Genomic DNA, 22,105 nt, shown 5'->3' with positions numbered 1-22,105 from the left:
TGACTTGGCACCCTTGTACCTTACAACTAAAAAAGTATTCATGTTTTCCAGTATCCACTTATCCCCACAGTAGGCCAAGAATTTAGCATTTTACCCTTGGTAAATGGTACTTTAAAATCTTTACTTATAGCCAGGAAGTACCTGACACAAATGACTCAATGGAGTCTCCATACTCAAAATCTAGTCCAACCAATATCCCTTCAGAATAAATGACTTGCAACACAGAAGCCGAGCCCGTGGCACAACATTTCAAACTGAAGAACCCCTTTTTTTGTTGCCCTTTCCAATTTCTTAGTCTTCCTCCACAATCACTCACCTGTCTCGCTTTCACTGCATTCACCTCAATTACCTGGCTTGCCAAATGTGTGGATGGGCCTCTAATCACCTTAACCCAAAGCAGGCCCACCACTTAAGCGAGTGCACGTTTGTATGTAAAGCAAGTTTATTGTACAATCGTCTGGGAGGGGCTAGATGATTCTATAGTCAAGTTAACCCAAGTCTCCCTTACCCACACAAGTTGACACATTATATACATTTTTGCAACAGTTAAAACGCTCTCACTTTTTTATTGCAAGCCACCCCCCCACACCATTGGTCAAAACCTATACAAAAGAAATTCAATCTTCTCCGATTCCTGCGGTTCATTGGTCACAATTATCTTAACTACCACCTTCAGCTCATGTGTACAGCACACCTCCTTTTAGGATTTCGCCATTGTAGGTTGTGACATCATCACATAGTTACACTTTAAAACATAAACATTATTCATTACAAGTTCCAGCTGGCCCAGGACCTTCTAACCCTAGACGTGATGGTTTGCAAGGGTCCTTCAAACAATATGAGGAGGGGAAGAGTAAATAAGTTTCCTTTTGAACTGTTGATAACTATCTCACCCACCCAGACTTGTTGGCGTCCCTGGAACACTCTAATCTAAACAACTACCAATTCAACACGCATGACCTCTGGACGCAATCTGAAAAAATGGCTGAGGCTTCCCTTCACCACAGGTTTATTGCTAGTCAAAAGCAAATAGCTGCATTCAGAGTTTAACCAATTTATGAAAGAGCAGACTGCATATAGATTTGTAAATTCCCCATGTATGTATATCAGTACATGTATGTTTAAAACTACTGTGCCCTCTTTACAGTGGTTTCTTCATGACAAATCTCCTTTCTCACATGCGCATTGTGAAGCTCCTCGTTGCCCAGTTTCTAGGCACTTACGTGGCACACCATACCTGTATTTTGTTTATATTTCATCAGCGAGTTTTTACATTGATTTTGCTGCGCGAGTGCAAATCTAAAAGCAACACTAAAATAACACATATCCCATTCTCAGTAATTATGCTAGATACATATAATATTGCAACATTACGCCAACTTCGCCACTCTCCCAGTCCTGATATAGAGTGTGCAACGTGAACCCCTCTTTCTCATCAGGACCTTTCCGGACCACCCTAACAAGGTGTGCTCGTTTGGGCTGGGTTGGCTGCCATAGGCTGCGGTTAACTTGCATGCTTTCGCATGTTCTGGCACTACTGTTATTACTTCTACATTTCTTGGCTTTCTCTAAAGCGCTGCTCAGAACATTTTTGCTTTGCTTTAGAATTATTTATTTGTCTATTAAGAAAGTCAATGCACCCACTTTGTCTTTTTCAGTGCATTTTGCAAACCTCTTACTCGGCCACTCTGTGTGGCTGTGTTAGTTTACATGTGTCCTTAGAGAACTGGGTCCGTACACTAAAGATGGAGCCTAATGTGTATCTGTGCTATGCTGTGTTACTACTGTACCCTCTTCATGCTACGATATAAGCTATTTTGACATTGCTGAATGGACATTGCCTCCACCTTCCTGCTTTGAAACAAAATGCCATGTGCTGTGCGAACAAAGGGCTCTCATCTTATTTTGACTGCAGCAGAGCACTCAAGGTTTCGGATTCTGTATTACTTAACCGATGCCTTACCGGTGTTGTTTCAACATTCTTGGTAAAGGAAATAGTTTGTCCCTTTATGTAAGGCTGAGAATTTTAATCGCACCGTTGGTGCATGGTTATGCTGACAAAGCTAGTGTCCATGGGATTGAGATGAGTGTACTAGTGTTCTCCGGCGAAGGACGCATTAATTATGCCGTACCTTTCTTTCAAGAATGTGCTTGCTTTAAGATTTCCAGTTGTGCTTTTTGCTGGAATCTTTCCAGGCAAAAACCACAAAGTGCGTTCGCACGCCATTAGTCTCTTAGATCAGGAGGCAGCTTTTCCAGCTGTTTTTAATAATTCGGACCTTCCAAACCAAAAGCGCATTAACTGTTACTGGCAAATTATCTGATTAAATTGAGTATGGCCTAAAGACTGCTCTGCCCGTTCACAAGGTCATGGGAGCGTTTCTATCTGCGCGGAGGAGAAGCCAAACGTATTGCTACATTACCGGGTTACCTCTACTTGCGCAATGTTATCTCTTGTCTCAGCGCAACCCGTTTGCTTAGTTCGATTGCACCACGCCCTCATTCGCAGGTCTGATTGTACATGCGTTAAGCTAATCTTATATTTGCTTTATATCGTCGAAATGTACAGCTGTATCTCGGACAGTTCTCGTGGAGCGTACTGTTTATGTAGACTGGATGCAAGCTATTCTGAAAGGTCCCAATTGAATTTTTAGCAGTGGGTGCATGGACTTGCTGAGCTGTCTACATAAGCTTTAATTATGTGTTCATAGCGGACTATCGCAGCCCTATATATTAACAGCGCCACACTGCTTGTGAATGTATACTCACATCTTCATGTTAAAGGCTTGGAACACTAAATGTATTGTTAATGCATGCTATACACGCACACTTTTCACGATTGTTTAAAAGATAAAGTACACTTTTCATTTATTTGTTAGCATGTGGGTTCTATGACTACAGGGGGTGTTATTTTAGTCGTTTTGGTGGTTCTTCTGGGCAGTTGTGGGCTGGGCAGTTGGCCAGCTGTCAAATCGTTTAATTTGGAACTTGTGTTTCTGCAACTCGCAAGCTGACGCCGTCTGCCCAGGGTCTTGTCTTGGTTCATCAAGGGAGAAAACAAAACAGACGGTATCTCTGCCTGGCATTTATTCGAATCCTGTTTGAACATTAATGTGACGATTCTGGACTCTTCCGAGCTCATAACTGAACCGCAAGGTCCCCAAGAAGCTGGAGTCTTTATGCCTGCACCACTTTTTTTTATGAAATCGTATGTTCTCTCTATCTTGATAGTGTGGGGCAGGTCTCTCTTGTTCCTCTGTTTTTCCGAGCCCCAATGACGTCAAACGTCCCTGTATGTTGTCCCCCATGTCCGGCGTAACCTGAAGGAAAATGTAACCTTTGGGAGGAACCAAGGTACATACTGGTCCCTACTTAGCCAGAGTTCTGGCTCTGAAGTAGTCTATAGGTGACCTCTCTTGACGAATCCATTAGGCACATGGTGTAAACCTGATTCTGTCATTAGGGGTCGAATACACCCCACCAGCCATTGATAAACACACCCCTTCTGCTCCATTAGAGGGAGCCATTGATAAACACACCCCTTCTGCTCCATTAGAGGGAACACGTGTTTGTTTTAGGGAAGCACTCATGATTGACAGAGACCCAGGTGTTCCCTGCGCAGTGTTTGTGTTGTGTGTTTGGGGTGCTGTGTCGCTAGATATTAGTTACCCTCGTTTGAGCACCTATCTGTCTGTCACAGTTTCAGAAGGCCTTCTGGTTATTGATATAGCTTAATTCAACAAACCAAGACGCAGCTCAACAAGGCGAAGGGAAAGACTAAATAAAACGTACACTGCTGCACATTGAACAAACTGCTGTGTTATTAAGGGAGCGAAACCTAATGGGTCCTATAGGGGGTGCCATGTAACAGCATTATTTCTAATCTCCTAGACAGGGGGGAACTCTGCCCCCTGCTAACTGTGCTCAGGTAGTGAGGCTAGTGTTCAAGCATCAACTGCTGGGCCAGAAGAAAGGGGAACGTCTCCCCCCATGCCTGCCCAGAGCCGATCTATGCTTTCACTACAGTTTTAGGGGTGTGGGCCTCCGGCGTGTTTCTCTCTTATACATCAGTTTAACATTGTACAGCCATATTCCTAGAACATTGCAATTTACTCACAGGGTGCAGCTATTTCTCAGTCAACTGATGTAATTATGCACAGAGGAAAAGGAGAGCGCGGTAGCAGCAGGGCATACAATGACCAATGCTCCTGTAAGCAGCCAACCCTCAGCTGCAATATGCTTATCGCACATGCCGTATCCCGGCAAGGGGGACAAAAAGCCCAACATTGGTTTATTAAAAAATAAGCCCTTCACACAATTCACAGTAATAACCCTTAGACTTTCTCGCTAATCATCGTGAGTAGCCCGAGTTTCAAACATAACAAGATCGATAGTAACAACAATTCACATTACTCATTTAGTTAGGTCACAAAACATTTGGCATCTTCAATACCTTAAACAAGGAAACCTCATTTGCTGATTACTATTGCTCAAAACGTGTGTACAACAACAATTCTAAAGCAAATCCAAGATGCAGAATTCAATGAATGAGCAAAGCACATTGCTAACAAGACCACATTGCACACAGATCAGTTAGGCATTTCAACATGTGCGTATCCAAACTAATCTTGGCATTAGGCAAAACCTAGTGCTTACGCCCCCCAGCACTTTGTGTGTAAAGCATATTTATAAGGTATTCATATTTGGAAATCCCCTTTCTTACTTAAAGCCTCTTATGTCATCTGCTTCTAACACTAGGGTCGGAGGTGCCTCTCACTTCATTCCTCAGGGATACCTAAATAATAACAGGAGTTTGTTACCACCCCTTGTTCTATGGGCGCATTCATCTCATATTCCACAGGCGCATTTATCGACAAACTTCGTCCATCTAGTGCCTTCTGGCATATCATGATGTCCCTCGGGCCTGGTAATCTAGCCCTCCATAGTCGGACGACGGACTGAGAACTTAATACGTTGAATTTCTCCAGCATGTGGTCTGGCATGGATTCTCATGCTCATGAATATTCCGTCAGGCTGGGAATCCTTGGTAAAAGAAAAAACAGTTTCACTTTCACTTACAAACTGTCTTTCTCCTTTAATTCACTTACAAACTGTCTTTCTCCTTTAAACCAATCCCTGTCCTCTGGGTCTTACGGCCCCCATCCAATCACAGTCCTCTCCCTAATCCCCTCCTCTGGCAGCCATCTTCAGATTTTTACCACACGCTTCAGTGTTTGGAGTCCTCGAGTTTGCCCTGCAAGCTACTTGTATGTTTGTGCGTGTTTTCGACAGGAAAAGGTTCTATTTTTGTTCCAAAAGAGCCTGTGTGCTCTCTTCTCCATCTGCCGACAGCGGAGATCCGTTGTCGATGAATTTCAGCACCCTCAAGGTCAAAAATCATCGAGGATTCGAGTAGGCCATCTTGCCTACTTCGCACCCTCCGACCATGACGGAGGGGAAGGAGGGAAGATCCCTCTTCAAGTCCTGCACCAAGTGCGGGCTACAGAATGAGTTTGTTGAAGACAAGCACCTGCAATGCCTTTACTACCTGCATCCGGACCCCAGATAAGAGGAGTCTGAGATTTGCCTCAGTTTCTCCAAGACGACGAAGGATAGGCACAGTAGACTGGTTGCATGGCTGCATGTCAAGGGCTCTGCCTCGTGCTCGGAGCAGGGTCATGCCTCACACAGGACCAGCCGATCCGAGGAGCGGTCTTCTAATTCCTTTGGGGGAGCCTCATCCGTGGAGGCCCAAGACAAGGCTAAGAACCGCAAGTCTGAGCCCACCGGGTTCGTCATGGAAGCGGGTCCCAAGGTGGACAGGGCACGATTGATAGCACCCTCTGCCTCCATTGCCATCCGGCAGTCGAACTCCTCCTCGAAAAGGAAATCATACAACCCGACTAAACTACAGGAGAAGCCACAGACAGAGGAGAAGGTGACCGAATTGCCCAAGAAGGCCCAATCAGCACAGGATAAGACTTTGTCGACGATAGAGTTGGTGGCAGCTGCTCTCACAACAGCTAAGGGGGCTGACTCTGTGAAGGTAGCGCCCGCAGCGCAGAAAATATCCCTGCACCGAGGCACAATACCGCTGCACTGACTATGGCAAAGTCTGCTGGCATGCTGGAAAAGGGAACACTGTCTCAGAACTTGGTTCCAGCCCCTCGGGGAGGAACAAGGCAGGGCGGCCTGGGGGGGCAAGGAGGCCCTGGATCAGCCCTTCTAGGCCGTGGCCCAAGCCATGGAGGTCTCTTCCATGGAGGACGGGGACCTTGAGTCCCTACACATGGTCCAGAAGGATGTGGAAGTGGAGGACGGTGACAATGGGCAGGGCCTAGTGTTTCGATCACGCCAGCTCAGCCGAGGGGTGCGTCTCTGGACATTCTGTCGACCCTCCACACCTTGGTTTCAGAGATGCAGAAGAGGATGCCACAGGGCCTGGTTCCAATGGTCCCCCACCCCCCAGCGAAGAAAAGGAATCATCCGATGCCCAATTTCAGCCTCCACATCCACGTCGAGCCCCCAGCAGATCCAGACACGTATACAGGGATGGACACTGCACAACATGCACAACAACAATGGGCATCCCCTCCGGATGAGGTGGGGTCATTCCATGCCATGCTCGCCAGAGCCTCCAGCTATTCCAGCTTGTGCCCGAAGAAACTAGGAAGGATGGTTTCTTGTACCAGAGGCACAAGGCCAAGAGGAAGACCAACATGGCGGCGCCCGTTCTGTATGACGTGTAGGAGGGAGGCCTGGCCCCCATGAAGATCCCTTGCACGGCTCCGGCCAAACAGGATAGGCTGGAGAAGAAGTACTGGGTGCTGGAAACCAGGTTGCAACAATTGGCGGATTCGGTGTCATCAGCGGCCACGAGGAAACAGTCGGCTAACCCGTCCTCATCTTCAGTCTCTCTGAACAGCTAGGGGAAGGTGATGGACGCCATGGGAAGGAAGGTGATTTACACTGCAGCGTCCACCATCAAGGCGGGCAACACACTAGCGATCCTAGCCAGGTACGACAGGGAGCTGTGGTACAAGCTGGGTCAGATTTTGGAGATGCTCCCTGACGATAAGTAGATGGAGGCCATTGCTCTCTTCCAGGAAGGGGAGGTAGCATTGGATCACGCCATCACGGTGGCGTTGGTAGCTGCCAACACAGGGTTCCTGCAAATGGGGAACAGTGTCTGCCTTCATCACCAAGGCTGGATGAAGGCCATGAATTTCCACCAGGAGGTCGAAGCGAAGGTAATGGAGATAACCTATTTGGGGGAAGTCATTGATGAGTTCCTACAGGCCATCAAGGCGGATACGGAGACGGCCCGTTCTCTGGGCACCCTCCAGCAGCACCCCTCTTCCTTTCGACCCTCCAGAGGAAACACAAGCAGGTCTTCCAAAGGTTTCTCCTCATCATACCATCAGCCTTCCAGTCCACGACTCTGGAAGCCTACAGAGGCCTTTCCCAGGCCTACGGTGGTGCAGGACATCACCCGCATTGCAGGAGGCTGGCGCTTAAGTAAGCCTGAACCGACCAGGACGTCGGGCCCCTACCCGTGCACCCCGGAGGGAGGCCGGCTGGCGGAGTTAGTCAGCAAGTGTTGCTGTACGCGTTGCCCCTTTCCCTCTCCTGCTATGAGTCATCAACACACTCAGACGGTGTCCATGCAAGATGATACTCATCGCCCGGGCGTGGCCCGGAAGGTCTTCCATACTTTCTCTCCTTGGTCAAAGCCGGCCTAGCACACGCTTCGATGAAGGTGCATCTGGCGGCTATCTCCTGCTACGCCAGGTCTCCAGGAAGATCGTCACTGTGGTTTCATCGATTCGTCAAGGAGTTTTTCAAGGGGCTGTTTCGATCTTTACCGCCAGTGAAAACTCCTGCCCGGGTGTGGGAACTCAACATGGTTCTGACGAGGCTCATGGGGGACCCCTTTGAATCTATGTATCAGGTCCATCAAGTTCCTCTCATGGAAAATGGGTTTCCTTGTGGCCATCACCTTTGGCAGGAGGGAGGGTGAGATCCAAGCCCTATCCTGCAAGCAACCATGCCTGGCTTTCCACTAATCAAGGGTGCTGCCGCGGCTGAAAGGGCCATGCACTCGCTGCACATTGCTGGTGCTTAAAGTTCTACGTGACACGCACAAAGAGTTTTCAATGGACTTCACCACTGTGAACTTTGGTCCTGTGAACCAAGGGAAGGCTTTGTCCAAGGCTTCCATCTCAAGGTGGCTCTCCAGCTGCATCATGCATGGTCATCGGTTGGCGAACTGAGTGCAGCCCGGCTGTCCGACAGCCCACTCCACCAGAGCAATCGCTTGTGACAATTTATAAGTATTACTTTGTTTAGTTGGTACTCACAATGACAGTTTTCCTTCTTGTGTAGACGCTGACCCGTAGTTGTCGTGCCAAAGAGGTTGTGTATGGAAATGCTTCCCCCAAAGTGTTCAGAGGCCAGTGAAAAGGACTCTGTGCATCTCACGGGCAGCACCCTCGGGAAACCCTCCTGGGGTAGAAAACCTGATGCAGTCCAGGTAGATGAAATGTAGGATGCGGTATTCAAAGCAATATCCACAAGGAGCAGAGTAGGATGGTTTCATGTATTAACCCTTTGCAGTAGCTGTTGGAGTCCGGGAGAAATCTTCTGCCGAGGGAGCGATGCGCAATGAAAGGCAGTGCACCGCAGGACTGCACACCAACGGATGAATCCAGGAACAGGTATCCGCTGAAGCAGGGAAAGAAAACCGAGAAGGGATGACCCCAAGCGGAGAAAGGCTGAACAGAACAAACTGCAGAGGAGAGCAGCTCGTGAAAGAGAGAAAGAGCGATAAAACCGCAATGGCAGAATGCCGGTAAGCTAAGTGAGCGGAAAGTAGCCAAGAGGAAAGTTACAGAAGAGTGACAGAAGAACACAAAAGAAACCGAAAGAGCAATGCTATTAGAATCGCAAGCGAAAACAAGAAATGCGCAAAGTCGAAAGGCTAAGCACACGGAGTGAACAGAAGCGACACACCTACCCGTTGGAAGTGAAGCAAGATATGGGACAGGGTTGGTGCGTGGCGCCATCTTGGGAAGGACTAGACCTGTTAGAGTGCTGCAAGAAAATGGCATTAAGAAGACGCCATCTTGGATTCCTTCGTAGGTAACATGGATGATGTTTCTTCCACCGAATCCATAAGGTTCTAGGGGGACCTCTAACATCGCTGTGACGACTGCGTTCCTGTCTGGTGTGCCCCTGCTGGACATCTGCAGGGCTGCTACGTGGAGGTCCACGCACACATTCACAAATTTCTACTGTGTCGGCAGGGATTCCAGGGAGGAGTCGGCCAAGCAGTGCTATGCAACCTGTTCGCTTGAGGCGAGTCTGTTTCAGAGGTAAGAGTTATTGCTTCTGTTGAGCCTTGCCACCTCCCGTGGTTGTGTAATGTTGTACTGCTATGTATTTGTTATCCATGAGCATTTGAATCCATGCCAGACCCCATACTGGAGAAGGAACAAGTTACTTACCTGTAACTATTGTTCTCCAGCATGGGTCTGGCATGGATTCACATGCGACCCCTCCCTCCACCCCCTTTGCAGATCTTCTTGTTCATACTCCCTTTTTACGTGCTTACCAAATCTGAAGATGGCTGCCAGCAGAGGGGCTTAGGGAGATGACTGTCATTGGATGGGTGTAGTATGACCCAGAGGACAGTGATTGGTTTAAAGGAGAAAGACAGTTTGTAAGTGAAAGTGAAACTGTTTTTTCTTTTACCGAGGATTCCCAGCCTGACGACGGGGAATAATCATGAGCATGTGAATGCATGCCTGACCCATGCTGGAGAACAATAGTTACAGGTAAGTAACTTGTTCTATAAAAACCTGCTTAATAATGCCACCTGCCCATAACAGGCATAACTAGGTACAGTAAGGTAGAGAGCGACTTCTACAGTGCTGATCTTGTATGTTGGAAGTAGTTCCGCAAGCCGTGGCATGTGCTAGTATACTTTTTCTACCCTACTTTTGCAACCTTACAATGTATATTACCTATGTCGAAGTGTGTTCAGTTCTAACGTCGTTGGTAAACCATTTTGGATTTACCAAACAGTGGATATATGTTTAATATTCAGTGCACTTATCAATAGTTTATTGAACTTGATACTTTATGGTTTTCAACATAGTATAATTTTGTTCTCACCTGTGTGGACACCTGTTCCTTAAAAGATGTTGGGCCTCATTACGACCCAGGCGGTAAGGGGTTTACGGCGGCGTAAACAGCGCCGACCCTTACCGCTTGATTCCGAGGTCCCTTAGCGCCATGGAGGATTTAACACCTGCTTTTAGCAGGTGTTAAAATCCATGGCGCTAAGGGACCTTGTTGTTAATTACGCCACCGTAATTTACGGTGGCGTAATTAACGCCTTCCCCACTCCCATTATGCCCTATGGGGCAAAAATGGGAATGGGGAAGGGTAAATGGGGATTGGGGACATAGTTTACGCCATGGTGGTAAAGGTACGACCCAGGCGGTAACTTACCGCCTGGGTCGTAATGAGGCCCGTTGTGCTTGTTAACTGCCTACCTCATCAGGAGTAGAAGGTTCACTGCTCAGTCACTCCACCTTTGACAGTTCGGTCAAAGACTTAAGTGTTAACTGGTTACATCTGTAAATTGGTGTGTAGAAAATAAAAAAAATCACGAGCGGAGGAAACACCTAACCTGATAATGGAATTATCCAAGCATTTTAATGTATGAAAGATACAAACGCTGGAGAACTACAGTTAAAGTAAGCAACGCATTTTATGGTAGGTCGGATTCCTAGTTGTGGCTCCTTTTGACTTTAGTCCCCATGTGATTTTGCTGATTTTTGTTGACTGCCCTTTGGTTAAGTCCTGGTCCACTGGATTGAAGCAGTGTATGCCATGGGGTATTTGGTTTTCTGCCGCTGGCTGCATTGTTCATGCCGTGGCTCTCATCTTCACGGGCTCTTCTGGCTAGTCTTCAGCAGTGAGAGAACATTCTCCAGCAGGTTCCTTCAGCTTCCCTGAGAGACTTTGCACAGAGGCTGTTAAGTTTTCTTTGTGCCGGGCAACATGGCCTGTCAAATAGTGTCATGCGGAATGCTTGACTGGTGGAGAACGGCAGGGTCAGACTGGGACATAATATTGTCTCGGGCACCAACGAAAAAGTGGCACACAGTTGCAAATGGGAATTCATTCCTTTTGCGACACTGTTTGAATGGTACCCAAGGGGGAGGTTTTTCATAAAATGTGATGTAAAGTGTACATGTTAAAGAATATTTATTTAGCAACACTGGTCAAAACTATTAGCCGCATAGTGAATGAAGTAACTCAGCTAACTGGCCCACACAAGCATATTGCGTTTATGGTGCTGCCATGGGCCTTTTGCCCTATAAGCCAGTCCGAGCCTGCACCCAGGGTCGGACTGGAGCATAAAATTGTCTCGGGAACCAACGAAGAAGTGGCCCACAGTTGCAAATGCGAATGCATTACTTTTGTGACCCTGTTTAAATAGTACCGAAGGGGGAGGTTTTTGATACAATGTGATGCAAATTGTACATTTTAAAGTATATTTATTCAGCAACACTGGTCAAAACCATTAGCCGCATAGCAAAGTAACTCATCAAACTGGCCAACATTGGCCAAAAAAGTGCCCCACTTTCACCCGAAAAACTGGCCCACACAAGCATTTTGCGTTTGTGGTTCTCCCATGGGCCCTATAAGCCAGTCCGGGCCTGGAGCATGGTACCAGACCACACCTCGAGCTGCTGCTTGCGCAGTTGCTTACCGGCTGCAAGGTGAAGGTTATTCTCACTCCTTCAGTTTAAGGGACCACACAGAGTGTTCTGGAGGGCCCTAGTCTGCCTATACAGAGTGCCTGCAGCAATCCTTTATGTTCAGTGACTTTATGGGGCACAGACTTTCCACCACGCCACTGGCACTCTCTCCTCTCAATTTCAGTGTGTTGTCATTTGGGAATACTAAAAGGCTTTTACTCATCTGAAGAACAGCGATTCAGGACCTTCTCCCGCCGGCTGTCTTGGGTAAAGCATCTAGTTCCCATATCTTACCCATAGCTTACATTATCTGGAGTCATCATAGCATGCTCCGCCTTAGTCAGATTTTAAACATTTCTCACCTTCTCACCTTTTCTGGCAGAGTAGTTTGAGCAGATGCATGGAAGGGGTGGCTTGGGTTTATCACTTGCAGAGAAATCTTCCCTGGGTGTACTGGTCGGCGCACTTTTTAAGGACTCCTATGATGGTTCCTTCAGTTGTTCCTGTATCACCTCAAGTACATGGATCATGCCTGCTCCAGACTCTCCACATCGTTCTTTGCCCAGCACTTGCCCTCTGTGCCAATTCCCTCTACAGCCACTATGGGTCACCAGACAGGTCAGGAGGACTCACTGATAAGGTTTTACTCCTTCAGGACCTCTCCAACCAAGAGAGCCTACTTCTAAGAGATTATGAGGGAGTTCTTACGCCCTCTGGCCATTCTTTTTTAGCATGCCTGCTGGTCTCTGCTCTTGTGGCACCTCTGATGCTGGTGTTTCCATTATGCCTGCAGCACTAGTTGTCCCAGTCTCTTCTTTGACCCTTCTGGTTACCACCGCCAGAGCTCGTTTGCCTCCCTCAGCCCCAGATACCCCTGTTGCTCCCGCATTCCTGGATTTCAGAGTGCCTCTTAAGCCGGGTGGTTCATGTTTTGCAGACGCCCCCCCCCCCCAATCATTTCCTGTTTGGTGAAATTTCTAAAAGATTTGGCACTCCCCCCACACCCTCACACCCACCCCAATTTGGTTGCAATAAGCTCAGTGCCAAATTTAGAGCGTCATATTCAGGGAAATGTTGGCTGGGTTCCAATTCAAACCTCCCTGGACGTCCTCCTGCTTAGCAGCTTCTGTTGCCTACTTCACCTTCTCTGGTAAGGATAAGACCCTAGACTCTGAATAAGAAATATCTCTAAATAACACCCTTTTTTTTTAAAGATGGGTGAACTCAGATGTTTTTTGCAATACCAATCTCTGGTGGGAGATTTTGGACATTACACAAGACCTCCCCCCCCCCTCACAGGAAGAACATGTTTTGGTAGGATTGGTGGTGAGTCATGGCATTCTCCACTCAGCAAACAAGCATGTTAATAGGCCACGGGTATGTGCATGGGTTTGTACATCCATAGGGTGGCATGGCTGTGCAGCATTACTGTGGTAAGTAAAGACAACCTTACCAATTTTACCAATTCGTTGCATCAATGGTTCATAGTTTAATGGTATACATAAAAGAACCCCACCAGCATTCATGGTAAGAACTCGTGTGGCAGGTTGTTCTCAACTGTCTAACCTCGTGCCGACCATAATGACTTTCCATAATGGAATGCAGAGTGTCATCACACACAAATTAAGATACAACATATGCTTCTCCTCATACAATGCAGAATTGAATAATAGCATCACTGTGAATATATATTAACATAAAACCAAGTCTCCTCGCATACTTCCATTGTCACTCTTTCGCAACTCCTCTAGTATGGTACATTTGCTTCCACGCCCATTTTGACTCTCATGCTCATCCTGTATTTGACTCCTAGCTCCAGACTTCCCACTCCACACCCTTTTATAACACTCATCATCTCAAATTCCTTAACATGCTATTCACAACTTCCCCTGAAGCTTGTTTCATAACTTCAGGGGTCCTCACACCTTTTTCCCCTCACTTGCCATTACGTGTTTTATCCCCACTCTCACTACCATAATAGCCTCATAGTACCTTGAGCATGCCTTAAGGACACTAAACTGTTTCTTCACCCTTATCACATCACCCAGCGGAGAAGGAAGTGGCAGAAGCGGTCTGCTGTGCTCCGCCCTCCTGCTCCTCTGGAAGTATCCCAGAAGCACTTCAAACGCTTGCACCTGCTTTGGGGGCTCCAGGGCCGGAAGCACTTTGGTGTTTCCTACGGTGACCATTGATTCTATTGCTTCTTCCCTGCTGAGCAGTTTTAGTGCCTGGGGTGCCATGAAATGTCCCTAAATATTTACTCGTTGCTCAGTAAAGCAAAGGCAAAGATGTTGACTAATGGTGCATCTGGGGTCAAGCCGCTTCATCATTCTTTAAAGTCCAAATTGGCTTCCCCTACTGTACTGCCTGTCGGATCGATGGAAGAGAGTAAATCCGCCTCCCCTTCTGCCGGTAACCCTCCCTGGCTCTCCATGAAGGATGCTTCTATGTTGAACGTGGTTTTCCCAAATGTAGGTCATTTGGACTTGGTAGAGCGAGGGTTATGGTCTAGTGGAAAATGACACAGGATCCTTGTTACCACGCGTGTATATTTTTTCTTTAGGAGTTTGAGATAGATTCATGTCAGGAATTATGCAATCTCCCTTTCTCTTTCTTGCTGACTCACCTATAAGGGACAATACTTATGTGTCCAAGTAACTCTTTTGAGGAAGCTGCCCTGCCAAATGCGGCAGGCCATCTTATTCTGGGTTCACTAGTGCATGAGGCTCCCCATGGGGTTCTGCTCTGCACGCCTTGAACTTTACCCTGGCTCAGCTCAACAGACTCCATTGCGGAGGAACGTACTCCTAGTCCCCAGTCCCCTTTCCTCCATCCTGTATGGGTGTCCCTCGCTAGGGACATGAGACAGAACCTTTTTCACCAGAAAAATCATCTTCCACTTCAAATTTAGATGCGAGTGGGGGCGCTGCCCTGGGAGCATGTGCACCACTGACTCCACCCACCAGCGCCACTCCTCAGTCCCCTTATAAGGAAATTTTAATATTGTCGGTGCGTCAGACACCAGTTTTATTAGGGGGGGGGGGGGGGGGGGAGGTGGGACTATGGACTAGGAGTATGTTAGTCCCCTTTCTCCAGCATGGGGTCTGGCATGGATTCACATGCTCATGAATATTCCCCGTCGTCAGAATCCTCGGTAAAGAAAAAACCAGTATCAGTTTCGTTTCTGATCTGTCTTTCGTAGTAGTAACCAATCACTGATCTCTGCGTCATACTGACCACAGCCAATGACTGCCCTCTACCTAAACCCCGCCTCTGGCAGCCATCTTCAGATTTTTACCGCACGTTCAAGTATTGGGATCCTCGTGCTATTGCTCTCGAGCGTTAGTGCTATTTTTTCACGTTTTTTTCTCAAAAACTTCGATTTTTCGGTCAAAAGAGCCTCAAGCTCCACCGTTTCTTCATCAGATCAACGGGGACCCGTTTCGGATTCGTCTACGCCCCTCAAGGGTGAAGATTTCGTCGAGCCACGCTTTTGGAGGACTCCAGAAGTTTCTCAGGCCCATCTCGGACATGGCCCAGGAGAAGGGAAGCTCGACGCCCGGAAAGCTGTTCAGGGTCTGCCCTGGATGCCAGCTTCAGAATGTCTTTAAGGAGGACGAACACTCCTTTTGTCTGTACTGCCTACATGAGGACCAGACGCACGTGAAGAAGGACTGTGCATTTTGCGGCAATATGTCGGAGCGGACCATGAAGGACCGCCATCAACGTCTCGCCAACTGGCTGGAAGGGAAGAGCCCGTCAGGCGAGAAGAAGAAGAAATCCGAGCGGTCTTCTAAGACCTTTGAGGACGCCCCGGCGATGGGGGTCCAACACAAGGCCAAGCACCGCGAGTCCGCTGGCACCTGGAGCGCCGAACGGTCGGGCTCTACGGGCGCCAGGCAGGGCGCACCCTCCCCGGCACCATCAACCACGAGCCAACGCTCTGGTTCGGGTAAGAGGAAGGCCGAGCACCCGGCGAAGCTCCTGGAGAGGCCCCGGTCGAGCTCGAAGGCCCCATCGGAGGGAGAGCGAGGCAGTGACCCTCCCCCCAAGGAGAAGGCGGTGAGCGCACCTAAGGTGATGAAAGCCTTAATCCATCCGGCCAAGGCCTCTATCGAGACAGTCGCGGCGGCCCTGGCTCAGCCTATGGAGGCTACACCAGTGGTGGCGACCTCGGGGCTCAGAGTCTCCCTGCCACCGCAGAGGGAGTCCTCTTTTGTGCCCATCGACAGGACCCCCGTGAAACCTCCGACGGAGAAGAAAAAGGGGGGGCAGGGGGTCGTTGTGGATTCGGCCTCAACCTCTGAGGAAGAGCTGATCGAAGTCTTAAGCCACGGCGTTGGCGTGGAAGAAGACCAGCCCGTCGGGAGGGACCCCAACGTGGGAGACGACGATAACGTCGAGGGTGCCGACGGGGCCCCTGACCGCCCGTCGGAATCCCCTCAACCAGTGCCGCAGGACAATTCGGCGGCCATTTTGTTGGCTATACAGTTCTTATGCTCGGAGATAAGGACGAGACTGCCGTTACCACCAGCGGAGGAACTGCTCCCGACGGGGGACCCGGAGCCAGGCCCTTCTGGGAGCCCTCCCCCTAAGAGAAGGATTCATCCTCCACCTCCTTTTCAGCCATCGCGCCCTGTTCAGCCCTCCTCCCCGTCCACAACTCGTGGGGTTGATACGGGGACCGACACGGCCGCGACGGGTAGGGACGACGAGGTTTACGACGAGGATCTGCCGTCGTCACCTCCCACCCGGGCTTCCCCGCCCGACGAGATTGGATCGTTTCACTCCATGATCGCCAGGGCATCTGAGCTTTTCCAGCTCTGCCCGGAAGAAAAGAAGAAGGAAGGTTTCCTTTATCAACGAAGAAGGAAGGTTTCCTTTATCAACGGCGCGAGGCCAAGAGGAAGACGGTCCTCTCCGTACCTCTACTGGATGATATTTGGGATGAGGGCCTCGCCCTCCTCAAGAACCCATCCACGACGCCGGCTAGAAGGGATCGGTACGAGAAGAAGTACCGGGTCCCGGACGCGCCCCCCTTGTGCCTTCGGGCACAGCCGACCCCGGACTCGGTCGTCTCCGCAGCGGCCAGGAAGAAAGCGGGGGGGGCGCGGCCTCTACGTCGACCTCCCCGCCGGACGGCGAGGGAAAGAAATTAGATACGATGGGACGCAGGGTCATCTCGTCTGCAGCGACGACGATTAAGGCGGCCAACGCCTTGGCTATCGTAGCCCGCTACGACAGGGAGTTGTGGTACAAACTGGCCCCCCTGCTGGACTTCCTACCGGACGACAAGAGGGCGGATGCATGCCCTAGAGATCTTGCAGGAAGGAGAGGTGGCATCGGACCACGCCATTACGATTGCGACGGACATCGCTGACGCTGGATTTCGCCAGTTGGGCAACGGCGTGTGCCTTAGGCGGCATGGATGGCTCAAGGCTACTGACTTCCGCCAGGACGTGCAGACCAGGGTCTTGGACATGCCGTTCGACGGAAACAACCTGTTTGGGAAAACAGTGGACGATTCCCTTCAAGCCATCAAGACAGACACGGAGACGGCCTGGGCTCTTGGGGTTCTCCAGCAACGGCGGCCGCCCTTTCGGAGCGGCGGAGGCAAACAGGGTGCCTCCAAAGGTTCCGGCGGCGATTTTCCACCTACCATCAAGCGGCCCGTTCGTCGTCGCAGGAAGCTTACAGGGGACGAGGCAAGTCAGGCGGACCCCGCCGTCGTCCCCAAGGAGGTCAAGGCGGCAAAGCCTCGTCGAAGCAGGACTGAACCGGCCGTGGGGTCGGGCCCCCACCGAAGCACCCCAGAGGGAGGCCGGCTGGCGAGCTTCGTCAGCGTGTGGGAGTCCATCTCCACCGACCGTTGGGTGCTGGACGCCCTAGCCCAGGGTCACGCGCTCGAGTTTCTAAAGAGGTGCCCGCGCGTACCCCCTGTGGCCAGGAAAGAACATCACGTCCCTCAACTTCTCTTGGAGGTTAAGGCGATGCTCAGGAAGGGCGCCATCGAGCTCGTCCCAAAGAGGCTTCGGGGCTCCGGAGTTTACTCAAGATACTTCCTCGTGAAGAAGAAGACAGGAGGATGGCGTCCCATCCTGGACCTACGACGACTTAACAAATTCATCAAGGCACAGAAGTTCCGGATGGTCACCCTCCAACACGTCCTGGGTCAGCTGGAGGAGGGCGATTTCCTGTCGTCGTTGGATTTGGAGGATGCCTACTTCCATATTCCCATCCTAAAGGGACACCGAAAGTTTCTCAGGTTCGTGGTCCAAGGGCGTCACTATCAGTTCAGAGCCCTTCCCTTCGGACTGAGGTCGGAACCCAGGGTGTTCACCAAGTGCCTCGCACCGGTGGCGGCGCAGCTGCGCCGAGAGGGGATCCACGTCTACCCCTACCTGGACGACTGGCTCATCCGAGCGAAGACGAAGGAGCTCGCCGTGGAGCACACGGCAAGGACCGTACAACTTCTCACGGACCTGGGATTCTCCATAAACTACGCCAAGTCCCACCTGGTGCCCGCGCAAGACGCACTGTTTCTGGGAGCGAAGCTCGACAGTGTCGCTCCTGGCCTATCCGTCGGAGGAAAGGACGAGGGCCATTCTGGGCAAGGTGCAGCGGATGCTGGTTGCGGACGCGGCCAGAGTGAGGTCCATCAAGTCCCTCCTCGGAATGATGTCTTCTTGCATTTACCTCATCCCCCTGTGCAGGCTCCGGATGCGCCAGTTGCAGGAGTTCCTGGACGCGCGCTGGGTCCAGACTACGGGCAGCTTCGAGGAGAGGATCACACTCGACGAGAGTTTCCGACGAGCGATCCGGTGGTGGGGCACCCGTGCGCATCTGACGGCGGGCATGGACTTCCAGACCTCCGGCCACCAGGAGACAGTGACCACGGATGCCTCCCTGGAAGGGTGGGGAGCGCACACTGAAAATCTGCACGCGAGAGGCCTTTGGCTCCCGACGGAGAAGTCCCTCCATATCAACGTCCTGGAGCTCCGTGCAGTGTTTTGGGCCCTCAGGTCCTTCCTTCCGTCCCTCAAGGGCAAGGTGGTGAGGATCTTCACCGACAACACCACCATCATGTTCTACATCAGGAAACAGGGTGGAACCAGGTCCCCAGCCCTGTCCAGGGAGGCGCAGGATCTGTGGCATTGGGCCGTCGCCCAAGGGATGTTTCTGGTGCCGTTTCCTCTGGCAGGGATAAAAAAACACCATCGCCGACTCACTCAGCAGGGAGCTGCGCTCGTGCCACGAGTGGGAACTACGACAGGATCTAGTGGACCGCCTCTTCCGACGGTGGGGCACACCCCAGATCGATCTGTTCGCGACGGCGACGAACTCCAAGTGCCGAAGGTTCGCCAGCAGGTTTCCCCAGCCGAGGAGCATGGGCGATGCTTTCTCGTTCCCCTGGGAGGGCCTGTTTCTATACGCGTTCCCTCCATTGCCATTGCTGATCCGGCTCATCAACCAGCTCAAGAGGTCACGGTGCAGGATGATCCTCGTCGCACCTGCGTGGCCGAGGCAGATATGGTTCCCGGACCTTCTGGACTTGTCAGCGTCCCCGTCAATCAAGCTGCCAGGGGACGCGGATCTTCTCTCCAGGGAAGGAGGCGCCATCCTCCATCACGACCCGAAGTCGCTGAACTTGCAGGCCTGGCTCCTGCAGCGTTAGAGTTTGGAGGATACGACATACCGGCCGACTGCAGAGAGGTTCTTGCAAAGGCCAGGGCGTCCTCAACTCTTAAATGCTACGGACACAAATGGAAGAGGTTCTCTGTCTGGTGCCACGCACAGAAGATTAACCCTCTACGGATTACGGCTCCCCAAGTACTGCCGTACCTACTGACGCTGGCCAAAGCTGGACTGGCGCACGCGTCCATCAAGATTCATCTTGCTGCGATCTCCCGATACACCAGAACCACGGGGCGGACGTCCTTGTGGTCTCATCGTCTGGTGAAAGAGTTCATGAAGGGACTGTTCAGATCGTTCCCGCCGGTGAAGGCTCCGGCCCCGGCGTGGGAGCTCAACGTGGTGCTGACCAAGCTCATGGGACCTCCGTTCGAGCCTCTGCACTCTGCTCCGTCGAAGTTCTTGTCGTGGAAAACAGCGTTTCTTGTGGCCATCACCTCCGCACGACGGGTGGGAGAGATCCAGGCCCTTTCCTGCAAGGCCCCGTACTTGACTTTTCACGACACGAGGGTAGTGCTTAGGACGCACCCCTCCTTCATGCCCAAGGTGCCGTCGGACTTCCACCTCAACGAACCCTTGGTGTTGCCTGTTTTCTTCCCGTCCCCTTCGTCGCCGGCTGAAAGGACTTTGCACTCGCTGGATGTGGCTAGAGCGCTGAAGTTCTACGTGGACCGCACAAAGTGTTTTCGGAAGACGTTGCAACTCTTTGTGAACTTTGGACCTGTCAATCAGGGGAAGGCTCTCTCGAAGGCTTGCATTTCCAGATGGCTCTCCGGCTGTATCATGTACTGTCATCGGTTGGCAAACCGACCGCTGCCTGGCCGTCCGAGAGCCCATTCCACCAGAGTGATCGCAGCTACCACGGCGTTCCTATCTGGTGTGCCCTTGCTGGACATCTGCAGGGCTGCTACATGGAGGTCGACGCACACCTTCACGAAATTCTACTGCGTCGATCAGGATTCCAGGGAGGAGTCCAGGGTCGGCCAAGCAGTGCTGCGCAACCTGTTCGCCTAAGGTGAGCCTGATGAGGAGGTAAGATTTGCTTAATGTTGAGTTTGATGTAATGCTTAATGTTGAGCCTTTGCCACCTCCCGTGGTTGTGCATGTGTGTACTGCTATGTATTCTTTATTCATGAGCATGTGAATCCATGCCAGACCCCATGCTGGAGAAGGAACAAGTTACTTACCTGTAACTGTTGTTCTCCAGCATTGGTCTGGCATGGATTCACATGCAAACCCTCCCGCTTACCCCTCTGCGGCTCTTCACTTGGTCATACTGCCACTTCACGTGCTACCAAATCTGAAGATGGCTGCCAGAGGCGGGGCTTAGGTAGAGGGCAGTCATTGGCTGTGGTCAGTATGACGTAGAGATCAGTGATTGGTTACTACTACGAAAGACAGATCAGAAACGAAACTGATACTGGTTTTTTCTTTACCGAGGATTCTGACGACGGGGAATATTCATGAGCATGTGAATCCATGCCAGACCCATGCTGGAGAACAACAGTTACAGGTAAGTAACTTGTTCCTTCCTCCATACTGTATGGGAGAGTACAACTGAATGTAGCCCCACGATGGAGTGCACTCCTAAAAAAACAAGTTCCTTAACACTTCCTGACCAAATGCGGTTTCCGACCTTGAGCCGGCAGTAGGACTTGCAGAAGGGCGAGGGCATAGCCCATGTAGCTGCCTTGCTGATAACCTACCACGGGACGTGACACTGGAAAGCAACCGCTGTGGCTTTAGCTCTGATTGCGTGGGCATGCATATTTGCTAAACGAGGTTTGTGCTGTCCCTTGTAGGCCTCCTTGATGGCCATAACCATCCACCTTGCTATGGAAGCCTTGGAGGCCTGACAGCCAGGCATTGACCGACCAAAGGTGAGAAAGTGGGCATCTGATTTGCAGAAGCTCCTGTCCAGGTAGTATCTCAGCACACGCCTCACGTCCAGACAGTGCAATACCCTCTGAGCGTCATCCTTTGGGTCCGCGAAGAATGTTGGTAGCACTATCTCCTCATTTAGGTGAAAAGAGGAGACAACATTAGGAAAGAATGCAGGGTGTGTTCTAAGCACCAGAGTAATAGGCTTTGAAGCCACCAGAGACTGGATTGCACTGATCCGGCGTGCCGAGGTAAGGCCCAGCAGGAGGGCTGTCTTAATGGTAACTAGCCTGATGTCCACAGACGCCATAGATTTGAATGGTTTATGCACCAGGGCACCCAAGACCACGTTGAGGTCCCACACTGGGTGCAGGTTCTTGATGGGCGGATAAAGCCTAGTCAGGCCGGCCAAGTGTCTTTTAATCACTGGATTAGAGGATGAAAATACCTCCTCCTAAGAGTTCCTGTAGGCTCCAATGGCCGCCAGATAGGTGCGGCATGTGTCTACCTGCATCCCAGAGTGTGCGAGGTGCACCGAGAAGGAGAGCACGTCATCCAACGTGCATGTCAACGGATCAACCTCCTTTTATTCTGCCCAGTGACATAACCTTGCTTTTGTACTGGTTCCTGGTAGCATTGCTCCTAGCCCCTTGTATAATGTCTAGGTTAGCTTGTGACGGATTCAGATGCCTCAGTGTGACTTGTTTAGGAACCACGCTGCAAGGGCTAACTGCTGGAGGGTGGGGTGGATGATCATG

Source organism: Ambystoma mexicanum, chromosome 1p (assembly GCF_040938575.1).
Source record: "Ambystoma mexicanum isolate Mex_15411 chromosome 1p, UKY_AmexF1_1, whole genome shotgun sequence".
Lineage (NCBI taxonomy): Eukaryota > Metazoa > Chordata > Amphibia > Caudata > Ambystomatidae > Ambystoma > Ambystoma mexicanum.
Note: the sequence above shows the minus strand (reverse complement) of the source record.